This window comes from Buteo buteo, chromosome 2, assembly GCF_964188355.1.
Source record: "Buteo buteo chromosome 2, bButBut1.hap1.1, whole genome shotgun sequence".
Taxonomy (NCBI): Eukaryota; Metazoa; Chordata; class Aves; order Accipitriformes; family Accipitridae; genus Buteo; species Buteo buteo.
In genome coordinates this window covers 27,707,156-27,725,485 of record NC_134172.1, presented here as the reverse complement: position 1 = coordinate 27,725,485, position 18,330 = coordinate 27,707,156, and the positions used below count along the sequence as shown (strand labels likewise).

Below are 18,330 nucleotides of genomic sequence, written 5' to 3'. Positions count from 1 at the left end.
TGAAAAAAAAGATTGGGGGGGGGGGGAGAAAAAAGAAGTGAAACATTTGAAGCAAAACCAGGAAGTCTACACACTGTCAGCAAAGTTTTATTTTCAAATGTTACCTGAAAAACAGAAGAACTTAATGCATTATGCAAACATAATGTAATGTACATACAAAATTTGAGTTCCAAGTATTCTGATGTGCACTCTTACTATATATTCAAGGTATATCCCACTTCCACCCAATCAAAGTCTTCACTATCCGCCAACATAATATCTATATTCTGTTAATTCATTCACTTTCCCAGCAATGTTTTTAAATAATAAAAACACTTTACTATTTTAAAGTGTTCAGGTTCATTCTCTCAGGGAAAGAGGAAAAAAAGGTACCAGGTAAACTCCCAAGTGTACAGATTTGTAGTTACTGCGTTATTTTTTCCTTAAAATGTATTATTTTTTGGTCATGCATCATTCAAAAAGCCAAGAATTTTCAAAGCATTCTCACTGTGAACAAGTTTTATTATTTGTTAAAATATTCCTGCTAGTGCTTAGCTTTCTTTGTCCTCATTTCACATATGTTCAAGTGACAGCTGCATTTTACACTTTAAGAAGAAACTTAAACATTTTTTAACAGCTTCTCTAACTGAAAGTATTCACTAGAATATTTTTTGTAGCCTTTTGCATTGTTGCTCATTAATGATTCTTAACAGTCTTACAAAATGTGTCTTTCCTGCAGTCATTGAGGACCACAGATACTCTTCTTGATTTGTTTTTGTAACATTTATTCATGAACAAGTAAGACTTTTCACCCAACCAAAACATACTTCAGCCTGTCTCATTCTGTAATATAACTGTGTTAAGTTTGCTGACTATGTTGCAAGTCTGCAAGGTGCATTTGTGACTGTGAGTGTAGCTCCTCAAAACTTAATCTAATTAACGCTGTTACCATAAGCAGCATAGATGCAGGAAGGACGGAGTTCAACTGGAGCTCCTGGAGTGTTGACTCAGCTTCTCAGTTAGGATGGCTGCAATGCCTGAGCAGGGAAATGTAACTTTTTCTCTCAAAATTAAAAAATAATGCAGTTCTCTACTGCAGGATAGTATCTCTGGAGAATTTCAGGGATCTTAAATTAAATCAGCTTCTTCCTACAAACCACAGCAGAAATTAAAAAGTTATCAAAATAACCATACTTTTGTTTATAGATATCTCAGAAAATTACAACATTCAGAAATAGTAACTGTCCCACAGCCTTTGGAGGGCTCTTTCAGACCTGCTGCTGGAAGTCCCCGCGCCATCCTCATTTGCCCTGAAGCGCTAACACTGGCCTTCAGTGATGCCTGAAAACTCCGTGTGTGGATTACATCTCCATTATTTTAGGACTGTACAAATGCATACTGATACTGTTGCAGGTTGAATATCTTAATTAAGGCAATACACCTGTGTATATTAAATATTTACATGAATGTGAGCAAGGCATCTGCTTTTGCTTCATTGGTCCTTTGGAGACATTGCTTTGGTGTTCAACAAGAGAGATCTCCCTCATTTCAGTCAGAAGCTTTTGGCTGAAGTGCCATGAGTTAGGAAGTGGTTTGCATGTGTGCAGCCTTGCTTCTTACAAGTACCTCCTTTTTTTTCACTAGCTAATTGAATTTGGCATCATTACATATACCTAATTAATTCACACCAAAACCACTATATATAAAAGGCCTGATGTAAAAGGCTGAGTAAGGATTGCTAAGTAGTCTATGAAACCAGCTCCAGGCATGAACTATGATTAGCTAGAAGCAGCTTTGTAAACCGTATACCTACTTTATTTTCCTGTCTGCTGGTAAACTTAGTATGCTGGAAGTAAACCAGAAGTCTGCTGGCTCTTCTGACCAGTCAGGCCTCAGCTTTTGGTTTGCAAATGCTAAAGCTTCGCGTTGGCTGTCTGCTTGCTCTGCTAGAAGCACCAAAGGCCATCAGCGGGAGGGGAACACCTAGAGCAGCCACGGAGAGAAGACCCAGTAAGCAGAGAAGTGGTTCCTTTGAGAGGCAGAGGAGATGTGACACTACTGTGTGCATGGGATAATGTCTATGAATATTGAGAGTAAAAAGCTTCAGGAGGGATTTCACATTTCTGTTTTCTACAGACGTAGCCTTGGCTTAACTGAATTTATTATTTTCATAAGAGACTGTGGTGTTATGTATGGTCACTAATGACAGAAGCTAAAAATGTGTACTGTGGATTTTGGCTGAATTACTTGACCTATGTGTCAATACAATAAAGCAATCAGGAAAGATGGGGTTCATCTCACCTAACTCCACCTATTTACAGTGAACCAATCTAGTTTAAACTAATCACCGACCTCCCTCTGTAGAACTGGTGCAAGTAAGGTGCTGGTAATTTGCTCATAAATTAGAATAAGCTGGATGATTTACCATCAGGAGTGGCAACTCTCTGTTGAATTTAGACAGTAAGTTTAAATTGGGCAGATGTCATTTACACAGGTATAATTTAGGTGAGAGAATTCTTCCTTTGCTGCTTCCTGACTTTGCTTGGCAGGCTCAGTGTAAATGGAAGAAGAACTTTGCGCCATGGTGTGGCGGTGCATTTCTTCCCCCCTCTCTGGGATGATCTATGAACTTGGGAAGTCTTGCTAGGCCTGAGCATAAGTGTAATGAGTTGGGCGGTTAAGCGTCCCTTGACTGTACCAGGAACTCTTGCATGGCTAAGATGGGGAGCTGCACTGACCATACCAAGGACCTCGGTTGCCTGGGAGAGGCTGGGGATGGGAGTAGGGATAATTAGTCATTTCCTGACAACCTTGGGACATACCTCAGTCCTCTCCTGACAGCCTTGGAGCATCCCGTATCTGAATCTTAAGTCATTCTCTGACAGCCTTGGAGCCTTCCTTATCCGAATCATAACTCATGTGAAATGGTACCAGTGCTGCTAGAATCGCAGTAATTTGCTGATGACTAAAGCCAATCATCTCATGAACCTATAAACAGCAGTACTGAGACCCTTTGAGCTCTCCTGGACCACAGCGGGTTGCGACCAGCATCTCCCTCTGAGTGGGGTGCCTCTCGGAGATTGCAAACTCTTTGATTTGCAAAGATCGGAGGTCTGTCACCAGACGCTGATGGGACCTGAGCTGATACTCTTTGCTCCTTGAGGCTCAGCCCTTTGCCCGTTGAGAAAAATGCTGAAGCATTTGACGTGAATAGTTTCACTGAACTTGAGGGGAATTTTTAACAGGTATACCTCTTTGACTTGCTTGTATGTATATCTCTTAGTGTCTTTGTGCATATGTGTGTACTAACCTGAATATTCTATAGCAAGTGTATTACAAATACTGCTTTTCAAATCTATACATAAATTATTGTCATGAACTTTATTCAACTGTGAATGAATCTCAGGCTGCTATTATACTCATAATCCCTTTAGATAAAAACCGTTGCCCAAGCCTGAGACTAGGAGTTGATCCAGCCGCACCTAGACTCTGACAGGAGTTTAGAAAGCAAGGGGGTCTCCTCTGAACCTCGTGACTCAACAGGAGGGTCTCCCCTACCTTTTTACAAATTCCATCTCTGTACCAATCATGAAAAATGAATTCTGACCCTATTTTCCTTTGTATGTTTCTGTCTTAAACTTTTGCATCGATGGTTTCTGTATACATAATTCTAGTTGGATTCTACATTAATTTTCCTGTGCACGCTTCATCCATGTATTTATTAAGTAATAGAGTGAACCTTGCCATCGAATTCTGTGAATTTGTGCTTTTATATAAATTCCTATTAAATCATATTTGCTAATACCATTGGAGGTGATTCTTTAAGTGGTCCAAACCACTCCATTTCATGATACATGAGTCAAACTTGGCATGCATGCATGAGTTTGCTGATAAGCTTAGTTCACAGTAGATCTCCTTCTCTTGATTTTTCCAGTTTTCAACATTACAGCCATGTGTAGTTTCTGGAGTTAGATCTGCTGTCCTCAGCCAAAGGCACAAGGCAATCCTAAGGACTGTTAAGCATGTAAGAACAGACAAAGTGACTACTATAGTATAAAGTCAGCTCTTACAGAGAGCTGATATTTAAACATTCTCAGTCAGAGGAATACTATGGCATTCTCATGTGATATTCTCCCTTTAGAGTTTTTATATGCTTATAGGAGTGGAATTAATTTTTCACAAGTATATATAGCAAGGAATACAGGCACCAGAGCTGGAAGAAAAATTATGACTTGCCTCTAATCTGTAAGTTCCATAAGGAAAATGTTCATATATTCATAAGGAACATACTGTTTGTTATATACTAGCTGGACTATTCCCTACATTATCTTACCGGTTAAGTGTTGAATAATTAATCAGTAGGATCTGCCATACCCCAAACCATATCACATCTTAATTTAATTTGTGCAGCATTGTCAGATTTCTCTGGTCATACTGTAATTCCAGGAATAAAGCTATCTATCTCTAACAAATTCCTGGGCAGAGTAATATTTTCAGTAGTGCAGCTTTTGCTTCAGCAGCTTTTGTGTACTTGTCAAAAGATGGCATCAAACATTTTAATTGCTGAGTTTTCAGCCTCATAATGGTGATCAACCTTTCCCTAAGCATCAAGTTTCCAGGTGTCATGTGCATGCATGGTAGCCATCTATTGCAAATATTTGATTACATTAATGAAGAGGGAGTACAGAGAGTAAGAAGTTTTTTTCTAAGTGGACTTGTTCAGTCAAGCAGTGTACCCTGAGTACTGTCTCAGCCAAATACCAAAACAAATATGCCACCAAAGCTGTAAGATCTTGGAAATTCTACTATTGCTTTTACAGATTTCTGATTTTGTAACAGTTGCAAAAATGGTTCCTCAATAGGCTGTACTAAAGTCAAGCTGATATTAAGTGAAGTAGTTTTGAAATCACATGTACAAGGCTATATTTAGCTTTATCACTAAGAGATGAATAAATCTGCAGCTCTATAACATGAGGCTTAATTGCGTTTTCATTTCAGGTTTCTCTGGATCTGAAATAGAGGTGGATTGGAGGGATGGAGACAGGGAAGGGAAATAGGCAGATTGCAAATGTTTAAGTCATCCATTCCCTTCCATTAAGGACAGTCAAGAGGCTACACCTTTCTGCATCATGGGGCCTGGTCATCACTGTGCAGCTATGCAGTCTTGAGTCCCAACTGGGACTCTGCACAGCTCATTAATGCAAACCTATTTTTCTTTCAGCTGCTTAGATTCTTATCCTCAAAGCTTTGTATTCATCAATGTAATGGGTTAAGAATTTTCAATTTAGATGAGTTTCTTGCTATGCAGGTACTATTTTTTCTATTTCCTCCCTCTCTTTTCTTGAATCCTGGTTGAGAGAAATGGCAATCACTGTTAGTTCCTTGTCAAACTGAGTTATTCTTTTTTCATCAACACTTCATTTTCACATTGTTTCTCTTCCTGTTTCCCCCTTATGCTCCCAGATGTCTCTTTAAAATTCAGAATTCTTTATAATAAATAAAGTCTTTGGACTTTGGAATCCTACACAGACACTGCCCAAGCTGTGCCGCATTCCTGGAGCATTAGAAGCCTTCTCTTCTGGCTGCCAGCAATAGAGATGCCATCCTGTAATTACTATGTTCTCTTTAAAACAGAGAGAGAGAGAACATAATTTCTACTTTTATCAGTGTAATATCTAGTAAAAAATCATTGACAGTAATCATCATTAACATTCTGCGCAGTACATTAGTAGTCTGTCTGATACTGGTCCATTAAAAAATACTTAGCCTTGAGTTCAAAAAGTCCTATATCAAAGTCTCAGGCAGCTTATGCTTAGTGTGCGGCTAAAACATATCCTGCTTCAACAGTCAACTTTGTCACAGATGTTAGGTAGATGTACTCTGATAAAAAGGCCAGGTACCTGTGTGAGTGAGAGTTGATTTTCACTTATTTATTACCCTGCCGTGAAGCTGAGAGGCAAGGAAGTTCCAGGAAGAACTTTGCAGAAGATACTAAGTAGGGAATATAGCAAATGAACCAAAATAATGTAATAAAAGATTGCATGAAAGAAATACATAGGCAGAATATCTTTATAAATGTAATGGAAGGGAAAACAACTTAGTACTGGTTGTTTCTACATTTTAAAATGTTAAAGAACACTAGCTAAAGAAATATTAAAAAAATACTAGTAGGTGGTCCAGCTGTTAAGGATAAGTCTTGCCCAAGATTCAGATGATGAGCTGTAGGAGATTAAAAATTCAGTGCATCTTGGAGTGCAAACATCTGAATGAGCATGGGATTCTGTGAGACACTCGACAGAGTTAATGCCTCAAACACCCATCGTGACGGACAGAGGCTGCAGCCTGGCTTTTGCGTTTGAGGGAAGGAATGGAACTTGCTTGCAAGGCCCTTCAACGAGGTAAGTTCTGCATAGCAACACCACACGTGACACGGGTCGCCGGAGGTGTGTCGGGGGATGCACTGTCCTGCATCCTGATGAGCTGAGTGGAACAGCTCACCGTGTCTGGCCAGGGGTCATTCAGAGTTTATTTGGGGAGGGGGGTCATGACCACCCCCCACGATGGCACCCGCGCAGAAAGTCGAGAGGTAGGTAAGTCCTCAGGGGCAGTGCGCAGGAAACCAAGAGGGGCACGGTAGACATGAGAAAAGGTGGCAACGGGGCTGTAAAAGACGCAGACGTGAGGAGCCCCGCGTGTGCCCATCACCAGAGGATTACCACGACTGTCAGCGTCACTGACCACCATTAACTTCATCGTGTGATCCAAGGGTGGTGATCTCTCCCCCCCCCCCGCCCCTTTTCTTGTTTTCCTCTCTTTTTCTTCTCTTTCTCCTCCTTACCTTTGTAGACACTTCAGTAGGAACCACACCACCTACTATTACAACTTCCAAGGTTGCTTCTGCCATAAATAAAATGTTTAACTGATCATTTGGTGTTGGTTCACCTTAATTTAGCCCGAGGGAATTTCAAACTCACCACAACCCCTCCCTGGTCTGTCCAGCATGGGTTGTGACACATTCATCCCAGAGGAGCAATGCCTGAGTGCACATCCCTTCTAGGGATTAATAGCTAATCACTAATATAAAGCTGCATTACTACAAATCTAACAGGAAAATATAACTGACTTTTCATCCTGTCTCTAGGCCAACTAGATCTAGTCATTAGCCTAATTTTTATACTTTGTGCTACTGAAACAAATCTGGTTTTATTTTTGTGCTCAAATTCCCCACTGCTTTGTTTCTCTTTCCTGTGGTATCGTTTTGAAATAGCTTAGGCATAAAGATGTAACTTCTTAAGTATAATTTATAAGATATTAGAAGTTCTATTAGAAGCTCTTTAACAGTCTTTTCACATGGCTGCTTGTCTGCTAGCACTGTTTGAGTAGGCTTCACTCTTGTTTCTTCTCTAGGAGGAAACTTTTTTGCTCTGTGCTTGCATAGCACCTACTCTTACAGCTTTGTTTATGACTTGTCCTTATTGATACTGTTCAGTTTTCAAAGCCTGGAGTCTGTAATGGGGTCAGCAATCAATACAGAGCAAAACACAGCAAAGAAAAGAGTAAAGGAAAGCAGGCAAAACCTAGAAAATTATCAAAGTGCAAAACGAAGAGGCTCAGATAATGAGGAAAGTTGGATTTCCTTGCAAAACAATGTTCACAAGCATAAAAGGAGTATAAGGAAGGAGTGACATTTTGAGAGTTGAAGGTAGGTAAAAAATTGGAACCAAAAGGCAAAGCGTTTCTATTGCAAAAGAAGGTGAGAAGTGAAGCAGCTATTATTGCCTGCAGTAATGCCTGGAGCACTGGGATAGGAAAAAATCCCAGTTGATAGGAAAACACTGGGATGGGAAACTAAATGCTGTGGTCCTTGAGACTGGACAGAGCCAAACTTCAATGTCACAAAGGACATTTAGCTAAATAAAAAATAAGGATAATGGAAGTATTACTGATGAATGAAGTGACATCTCCTACTGCCTATGAGAAACTGGAAGAATGTTCCACCAGGTTTCAGACCCCAAAGCTAACCAACATGTTTTCACTCATGTATGATTGCCACTATTTTGTGCAGTTTAGTGTTTCAGAACCTCTCCAAAATAGAAAGTAAAACATTAAATATACCTATGTCAACTGGCAAATACTTGACTAGGTTATTAAATGCTGTTGGAGGGAGGATGCACAGCAATTCCTTCGTCTAGCCACCAAGAATACCTCAGCTCCATAGAGCAACTTTTAAGCTGTCCTCATTCAGCAACATTCCCTTCATGTTCTCAGCTGCTGTTGCATAACCAGCAACATTTCAGGCATTGAAACTGGGTGATTGTGAAAGTAGCATGTATTTCACTCTGGAACCAGCTATGAACAAGCTATGGAATTTATAACTTAAAAGCAAATATAACAATGGGAAGGTGTGGCTAGTTTATGGGACAAAAGCTAAAATAGAAAAGTCAAAGCATGAGAAGATTTATTTGTGAATGAAAAATTATAATTGACTGTTATGGATGCCAGTGCAAAAATACACTTTTTTGAAATTATTAAATGTCTTGTCAGCTCTGATTTTTCCAAGCAACTGATAGTTATACACTTGATTCTGTAATATTCTTTTAGGAGCAAAACCCAAGCTGTATTAGAAATGGAAGAAGACAGTTTTTATAAAGATATCTCAGGAAGGTCATTTCTCGCTGACTTTGACGTAACTCTGGATCTTTCGAGTTATGCTAATTTCCCAAGTTTCTTTAAATAAGTATGAAATTTGGTGGAACTGGGCATGCTTGACTGAGGTCAGGGAAGAAAATATCCCTATCTGTTGATTCTGATAGTGAGAGATCATGACTTTGTAGGAGGGTTCTTTTCTCACTACTAATAGGGAGAACCTGCCACCCAATATAATTTCTCCAATAAGAACAATCATCTTATTTATTTTCCATTGCAATTTCTTACTGGAATTTGCAGGGTGCTGTTGAGTATTTTTTGCATTTAAATGCTGAATTACTTAGATCCTATATGAAATAATCAACTACAATGAAACATTGTATTGTCAATTTTTTTCACTTTGAAAGATTCTAGAATATAGTAGGATTTAGTGCAGTGTACTTCTGCTACTTGGAATCAATGTTTTTAGGAAGGTAATTTTATTTTAGGAAGGAAAATTATTTTTTATTGTGAAGATCGCTCCAACCGGGGAGTCTCTGTGGCGCAATCGGTTAGCGCGTTCGGCTGTTAACCGAAAGGTTGGTGGTTCGAGCCCACCCAGGGACGGGATTGCCCCTTTCCTCTGCCACAGGCAGAGGGGTTGGAATTAGATGATCTTTAAGATCCTTTCCAACCCAAACCATTCTATGAAGCTTTGGAAATCAAATTCTCTGTTAGTCTCAAGGCTCATTAAAACACTAGTTTGCTGAGGTATCAGCAATGGATTAATAGACTAAAGTGTTTAAAGTAAAATACTAAAAGTATTTTATTTACTTATATGAAGTAAATAAGGGGCATTATTTAAAGATGAAAATGGCATAGAAATAGTTTAATTTAAGCAGAATATTACAGAGTGTTCCTTAGGGTTCACGTTGTTCTGTCATAGCTGTTTGTCTGTATGGTGCTGTGTTGTGTTGCTGTCAGCTCTAATGAGCCTATGTAATTTTATGATGTTGAAATGTAAACATATATATATATACACAAAATATCAGCATGGGCTACTGTACACCTCAGATTAGCAAAGATTTGTCATTTAGGAATTAACAGATAGGTGAGTAGTTGTGCCATTTCCAGAAATTTTGTGTAAAATTTTGTGTAAAAAATTCCAGAAATTTTGTGTAAAAAAAAAAATAAATCCATATGCAGTGAAATGACTGAAGTCAATATCCTTCAGTAGCTCTCTCTTGTTATCATTTTATGAGTCAGCCGTTCTCTCACAGGGAAAACTGATAGGGTTCTCTCTCCACTGCCCATCTGCCTGTTTTCATGGTACGTGCAAGAATTTAATCTTTTTGAGGTGTCTTCCTTTCTATAGTGTTGGAGCATAAGGATCTAAATCCTAGGAAAGAGGCAATCAAAATGCTGGTTTCAAAGCTGAAGGCAAAAACTAGTGTACAATCGAGTTGGGAGCAGGAAGCAGGCAATTAGCTGGTAAAGAGGTGAGCCAATAGCCAAGAAAAAATGCTGGCCTTGATCTAGGTGCAAAAGAGCAGCTAATAAAACCAGGAGAGATCTTCGGTCTTGTCTGTTGGCTTTGACAGAGTGCTTCCACTCTACAGGTAAGGCACCCAATACCTTCGGATTTTCAGAAGATGGCTCGATGCCCTCAAGGTGGCAGAAGAGTGCAAAGCAACTTGAAAATGGAAAAGAAATCCCGGTTGTTTTTCAACACATCAGATCCAGATCATATCAGATGATCAGTTTAAAATTGTTATTTTTTTAGAAGCTCATGCTATCTTAAATTCCAGAGCTTCAGATAGTAAAAGGCTATGAATTTAACTGAAATATCTATTAAACTTTGTAACCATGCTAAGAAACAGATGAAGGGGTTGATAGGAATCAATGCAACTATTCTTCATGTTGTGTTTGAACAGTGCACTATCATGTTTGTGGCAAAGAGGTGAGGGAGTTGTTTAGACAAAGCCCACGGAAAACAGCTACTGAGTTGTTGCATATGAAATTTCTACTGTATTTATGTAGAATTAACACAGAGAACAGGTTTATAGACTAAACTTCTGGAGCAGAGGATAAGGAGAAGGTAAGAACATTGATATGGACCTGGAAAGAGGGTGAGAGAGAAACTCAATTCATCCAAAGGTCAGTCCTTGGCCTGTAATTTTATTAACAGAGTGGTCACACCTGGAATGGATAACCAAGTTTCATTACAAAGAAGTGATCTGTGAGATCCTGATACAGAGAAAACAGTAAAGCCTACAGAGGTGGTAATACCATTGTATACAGGGCCAGAGAAACACTGGCTTAAACATGAGCAAGGTCTTAGAAACAGTATTGTTCACTATTGGACATGCTTGTTGAAATGCATATTTAATGGTCAGCCTGTGGGGGGTGGGGGGGTGGGACAGGAACATCATTCCTGTATCTCCAGGCGAGACAAAGAGCTCATACTCCCAAAGTTGCTGAGGGCATCCCAGCTCAGGAGGAGGGTGCTGAGATGTTAGTTCCTCTCACCTGGAGCCAGCCAAGGACATTGCCATTTGTAGGGACAAGTCACCAGCTTGTCTTTCACAGGGAAGGAATTCTTAACCTTAACTCTTAAGATAATCAACAAATTGGAGACTACTAACTAAAACAATAGTTTCAAAAGTTACAGGAACGATATGAAATAAAGTATTTGAAGCCTGTACCCCAGACCCAAATATGGAACCAAAAAAGTTCAAAGGACCTCTTTTATCTATTTGCAAATGAAAGTAGCTGAGAGAGATGACGATGATACACACTTTAATTCTACTCTTCATGTACTGTGAGGCAGGTGCGCTGTATGGATGTAGTCTGCACTCTTTGCTCCTCTTCAGAAGAATAAGCAGAGGTCCTTTGGATCTCACTGCAGAGTCTGGGGAACCAATCATTTTGGGTATGTGCAGCTTCTATAGGAATTGAAATTTTAGATGGCTGGTAAACCAAACATGGTGTAGAGATAGGTACAGCAATAATAGCCATGGATGTTATTTTGAACTGAGGCATTAGAGTAAGTCCTACTCCCTGTTAAATGCTGAAAGATAAAAATTAAGGAGAAGGCAAAAAAGACTATCAACCAGAAACAATTGTATACATGAAAAGTATTTTGCCTAAATTAAGGAAGTCTCTGTATGGGTGACTCTTCTTGACACATATTCTAGGCACCGTGTAGAGAATTTACTGGGAATCAGGAGCAGAGACTAACACCTCAAGATGCTAAATACCTTAATGAAAAGGTAGTGGTAAATCCCTTCAGGCAAAATTGCCCAGAAAAACCTATAATCATTATCAGGGGAGGACTTCATGAAGACAAAACCCTGTCCTTCAGACCACTAAGTAGAGAAGGTAATTTCAGCAATTAGGCTATTGCATGATTTTTCCCAGGCCAGAGACCCTAGCCATATTTAATGTTTCCGAGAAGAGTACAAAAAGCATTTGGTTATGGCAGTGGGGTAATAGAAGGATCCACTTGAGAAAAAAATCTAAGTGTAGAACTAGAGCTGTGAGGGTGAGATAGTTTGCCATACTGGCGTTTAAGGATGGAGGAAGGTGTGGAAAGAAGAAAGGGAAAGATATTCCTCCAACAGTCATGAACATGGTAGAACCACTTGAACAGGAAACCAAAAGAAAATTCTGGTTTTTAATGGGAAATTTCTAATTATCACATTATGTAATTATTTAATTATTGCTATTTAATAGTATAATACCAGTATTAATCAATGTCCTAATCAAATGTAGTTAAATGGTTAATTGATTAATATAATTAATATTTACAACAATTATAAAATCTAGTTATTACTACTACATTATTTAGTTACTCAGACATCCTACTGTTCCCATCAGTTTTTAGGTAATCTAGATTTTTTTCAGAAGGAGTATAAGCAGCCTGAGGAAATGCTGCTCTCCTGGATAGTTTGAATTTTATCAAAATAGTTGAACCTCAAGCCACAGGATCAAAGATCCTTTTCTTGCTTTCTGAAGTGAGAACTACCTTCCATTTGAAAAAAAAGATGCACGATGATAGAAATATGAGGTCTGTGCCCTTGCCTGCCTTTGCGAACAGTGAGTCAGGGCCCGATTCTCCCCTACTCTGACTGTAACATGAAGGAAAGACGTTCTTCACTCCTACTGTGGAGTTAGTGCTTCAGGAGCTTGATGCAGAGGTTCATCTCAAACACACAATAAATGCTACAGCTGGGGTGTTGTTATGTGTATTGGCTTTGTGTGGCAAGGTTTTGGTAGCGGGGCGGGGGGGGGGTTACAGGGGTGGCTTCTGTGAGAAGCTGCTGGAAGCTTCTCCTGTGTCCGACAGAGCCCATACCAGCCGGCTCTGAGACGGACCCGCCGCCGGCCAAGGCCGAGCCAATCAGTGATAGTGGTAACGCCTCTGTGATAACATTTTTAAGAAGGGAAAAAGTTGGGAGAGGGAGAAACAGCTGCCAGAGAGAGGAGTGAGAACATGTAAGAGAAACAAGCCTGCGGACACCAAGGTCAGTGAAGAAGGAGGGGGAGGAGATGCTCCAGGCGCCGGAGCAGAGATTCCCCTGCAGCCCGTGGTGAAGACCCTGGTGAGGCAGGCTGTCCCCCTGCAGCCCAGGGAGGTCCACGGTGGAGCAGATCTCCACCTGCAGCCCGGGGAGGACCCCACACCGGAGCAGGTGGGTTCCCGAAGGAGGCTGTGACCCCCTGGGAACCCCACGCTGGAGCAGGCTCCTGGCAGGACCTGCGGATCTGTGGAGAGAGGAGCCCACGGAGCAGGTTTTCTGGCAGGACCTGTGACCCCGTGGGGGACCCACGCTGGAGCAGTGTGCTCCTGAAGGACTGCACACCGTGGAAAGGACCCATGCTGGAGCAGTTCGTGAAAAACTGCAGCCTGTGGGAAGGGCCCATGTTGGAGAAGTTCATGGAGGACTGTCTGCCATGGGTGGGACCCCATGCTGGAGCAGGGGAAGAGTGTGAGGAGTCCTCCCCCTGAGGAGGATGAAGCGGCAGAAAATAATGTGTGATGAAATGACCATAAACCCCATCCCCATCCCCCTGTGCTGCTGGGGGGGCTTGGTAGAGAATCCGGGAGTGAAGTTGTGCCTGGGAAGAAGGGAGGGGTGGAGGGAAGGTGTTCTGAGATTTGGTTTTATTTCTCATTACCCTACTCTGGCTGATTGGTAATAAAGTGAGTTAATTTTCCCCAGGCTGAGTCTGTTTTGCCCGTGATGGTAATTGGTGAGTGATCTCTCCTGTTCTTATCTCAACCCATGAGTCTTTTGTTATATTTTCTCTCCCCTGCCCAGCTGAGGAGGGGGAGCGATAGAACGGCTTTGGTGGGCACCTGGCATCCAGCCAGGGTCAACCCACCACATTATGGTAGGAGTCTTGGAATAGTGGCATTTCTGACATAACCCTGTCGGTTGACGTCTACTGTGGCAATTTGTGGAACAAATTTGTGCCCTCCATCAGTGATGAGAGGGCATCCAAACCCCTTCTCACCTCAAAATGGTTTGCTGCCATTTTCCCCCATTATGAACCTCATGTTAACCCTGTATATATATATATTTGTGTAAAGCATAATTGTCAATGCCCAAGTCCCACTGTGAGGTCTGGAGGCTAATTTAGTGGGTTGTGAATGATTGAGTCAAGTATGGGTGCAGTTGTTAATGGCTTCCACTTACACCTCAGGACAAAGCTCTCTTTGCCTTGCAAAAATAACTTCTAACCTTTCCAGAAGTGCAGGCAGACAACAGGAGGACAAAGCTGAAATCTCGCCCTGGATTAAGATAAAATTAAATATTCCAGAGTGATTCCAGTATAAAATGATAGCTTAGAAAGAGAGGTGGTATAAATGCTTTACTTCTCCAATCAATTTTCTTGTCTGAAGACACAGGGTATGCTCAAAGGCTAAGGCTCTGGCCATGGGAGCTGAATAAGCATCTAGTGATTTGTCAGGAAGACAGAGGAAGAAAGAGATGCCTGTGAGATGGCATCTTCAGTTTCCTTCTCTTCTGCCACCTGTGTCCTTATAAACCTTGTAGGGTTCGGCGTTCGGAAGATCTCGCGATGTCACGGAAAGTTAGAGGGTTAGTCGCAGCCTTGTGATGTACCTGTAACCCCACCTCCCCTTGTTAGTATAAAAGGAATTAACTGCGCAATAAAAGGCGGAAGTTGGCGCTCACACTGTGTGTGTTATCTGTCTCTTTCCCTGGTCCGGGCCGACCAGTGATCTAAGCGTGGCACCTTGATATGTAGCGAACGCTACAAACTTCATAGCAGTATTGTGCCTCTGGATGAACAGAAGGAACCCAGTTCTGCAGCTCCTCTGTAAACTAAATTCTTTTTGCTCTGACCTGTTCCAGACCACTACCAAATGTACTGCATACCTAAAATGACAGAAGTCTGTTTAACAGCAGTATCTTTGCACAGAGGTTGTTGCAGAGACTGGTATGTGAGTTACGGGCAGCATGTTAACAAGCATTTGCTTCATTGGGGAGCAGCTATTAATCAGATGAATTTTAATCTGCTGTTTTGGATTCATCAAACCTGACAACTAAGAGGCTAAATTATTATTGTCTTGAGTCTTTTCTACTGCGGGTGAGACTGCAGTTTGGGGCCAGGAGGTTTCCTGGATGGATGGGTATTCTTCTGATAAGCTAATATATTCTGAGGATGAGTTGTGATGCTGGTATTTTTCAGAAATAGCCCTCGGGATATTCTTGGCCACAGGCAGCTCAGAAGTTTTGGATAGCAACTATGACAGTGAATTCAGGAAAAAAACCTAGAAAAATACTCAAGGGCCGGTAATTAGTGTCTATGTCAATAGGTGGTGCACTACGCTTGTGGAAGTGGAGAACTGCTCTTGCTGTTTTACCAAGGGTCTTAAGAATTGGCGTTCGGGAAAACTTGTTTCATTTCATGCAAAGAACCAATTTCAGTAGCTTGAAAGCAGTAAGAGAAAATAAAATAAATATATGTTTTTAAGATGGTGTTGACAATAATTATTGGAATGAATTATATATATTTCACATGCTTGTGTTCAAAATGGCATTCAAATGTTGTATTTGTTTTGATACTTACATTTGGCTTAATGAGAACCATCGTTTCATGAGCAGTTGGAGAATATACTTAGGCATGGAATCATATTTAGGAAATTTTGCTCATGTAATTCCTGTATTCAACCACCTATTTTCCAGGAAAGGACAAATTTATTCCAGCCTAAGAATATAGACATACAGTCATTTCTGCTGAAGATCTTCATTTATGCACCACAGGTTGCATTCATTTTGCATCTGAGCTTTATGGGGAAGCAATACAGAAAATTAGTGGGTTTTTAATGAGCTCGGAAGGAAGTGTGAGTAAAGCTAGATGAATTAGAGATTACTTCTGGTAGTATGTCTAAGAATTGCTTTATTTGAACTTGCTATTATCTCATTGTTTGAAGTTGGTATACATGATTCTATTACTGTCAAACACTGTGTCAAGTGGGTGGTAGGAAAGCAGCTTCTCGGAGATCCTGTCTGAAACCACTAAGCACTACAGCAAAACTAATCAAAAGACACGTTAAAACCTGCAACTTAAACCTGTGTGGTGGAAGTGTAGATCTGTTAATGTTGTTTTGTCACTTACTTGTATTAAAGGAAATTTGTCTATTCACAGCCTTTAGCACAGTATTCATATTTTAAACTGATAAACACAGATTCATAAGGTAATTGTCAGTGGCTCATGATTCTCTTCCCAGTGAAGCAGCCTGCACAGTTACAACCATCCCTTCTACAACCACTTTCTGGGTTTTGAGTTTCTTTTTGCTCTGCATTGGTCAAATTTACAGTGTTCTCATCACCTCTGCTTTTTACGTACTTATGCCATGTTCATGCAAAAGCACATGCTACAGAATGCCCAACGTGCTGCCAGCAGAGCCTGCTGAAATGGGAAACAATATATATCAGCTTGACACCGGTCCCAGGAGAGCAAGTTATGCTCAGGAGGAGCAAGGAAAGAGGAGACTGAATTCATCACCCCTTGGCAACTGCTGTTTTGTTTGATTCCCGTTTATTCAAATGATTCCTCTGCATACTGGGATCACAGGCTGACTGAAAGGGAGTTGTGCCTATGGAAATACACACTTACAAAAGTGCGAACCAGCCCCAAGAGGTGTTGCCTAGCCCAACTAGTAAAATTCAGGTGTCAAGAGAACTGTGTAGCAAGCCCAGTTCATACATGCAGAGGCACTTCAAACACTTCTGAGGCCTTTTTAGTAAGATTTATGGATACAGTAAGGAATATTTGCACTGGAGACTCCAGGCTTCAGTTTAGATGCAATTCGAAGCACCTACTGACAGGAGCCTTCTAATCTCTGTTCACCTGCCAGGGAGATGTCGCAAGAGGAGCTGACAGACAAGACACATTTATTGATCACACAAGTGGGTGATCAGTCCCACACATTCCAGGGAGGAAAGTGCTCTGAATGCTGCAGTACTTTCATTTTCACAGCTGTATCACAACTGAGCACTGTGTGTGTCAGTGGCTTCTTAATCTCTCTACCCAGCCTTAGGCAGCTTCTACAGCAATTCTGTTCCTGTGCAGGGCTTGCTGCAAACTTATCTTTCACTTAGTTACTCCAGCTGTTTTCCTTTCCTTCCATGTTTCTTTTGTTTTCTGAATGCAAACTTTAATCTGTTTTAACCCTATTGTTTTAGCTAATTTATGCTAATGGTCTAGTTGCAGTACTGCTGATGAATACCTGCTCATAATTAAATTCTCCAGAGATAATCTTTACAGAGAGGCAGACCACTCCCAAAGATGATTAAGCTCACTGTACCAGAAGTTTATTCAACATTTTATATTCCTGAAATTAGACAATGTGAAGGCTGCCTGCTTTGTCTGCCGTTCATCTCACTTACTTTCAGCTATGATCCTTGAGAGGAAAGACAGTTTCTTCAATATTGTACATAGCATAAGCAAAATACTTTTTTGTGCAGTAAGTTCTGATGAGCTCAAAACCTGCAGGCCGAACTGAGCATCGTCTCGGTGCTAATGAGGCTAGAAGTTGTGAGGTAGGTGCTATGTAGTTTTTCTGGTTTAATTTCCAAACGAGTCCATTTTTGTGGCAAAGGTATGAAAACACAGAAGAATTTGGATGTAACAAAGGGCTGTTAGAAAGGAAACGTTCTCTGCCTAGCAGGACATGCTGTGGAAGAGATCACAGAGAGCAAAGGAGAAATCAGAAGATGACAAAAGTGAACAGCACTTGCCTTTTGTAGTTTCCTTTCTAAACCTCAAGTGTTAATTTATTCTTTCTTTTTTTTTCCTTCCCAGGCAGCAATAGTCGACCTCCCAGTCCTAGCAATAACCTTTGCATACATCCTAGCAGATTACATAGACTGAGGGATGCAATTTTATCTTTTCAGTCCTTGTAGGAACTTCTTGGCTTGTAGATAATCTACATGAGAAAAGAAACTCATACCATTTTAAAGCATTTCATTATTTTCTTTTTACAACAACAACAAAAATTATATTTTGAAATACTAAGAAAATGACTGAAATATTAACACTTTAAGAATCATCATTGTCCAATGAATAAATGCATGTATTTACCTGAAGAAAAAACAGGCTATATTTTATCATGGCAATTCCCCTTTTACTAATTCAGCACACAGCTGTGGGCACATAGCAGCTGCACTTAGGGCCATGTTTTGATATTTT

The 18,330-nt window shown here is 40.6% G+C and overlaps 1 non-coding gene across 1 annotated transcript; it reads left to right on the top strand.

The window, feature by feature from the left end:
- The first annotated feature begins 9,157 nt into the window (after nucleotides 1-9,157).
- TRNAN-GUU (transfer RNA asparagine (anticodon GUU)) lies at nucleotides 9,158-9,231 on the top strand. The gene has a single exon. It is a non-coding gene; the product is annotated as a tRNA-Asn (tRNA).
- The last annotated feature ends 9,099 nt before the right edge of the window (nucleotides 9,232-18,330 follow it).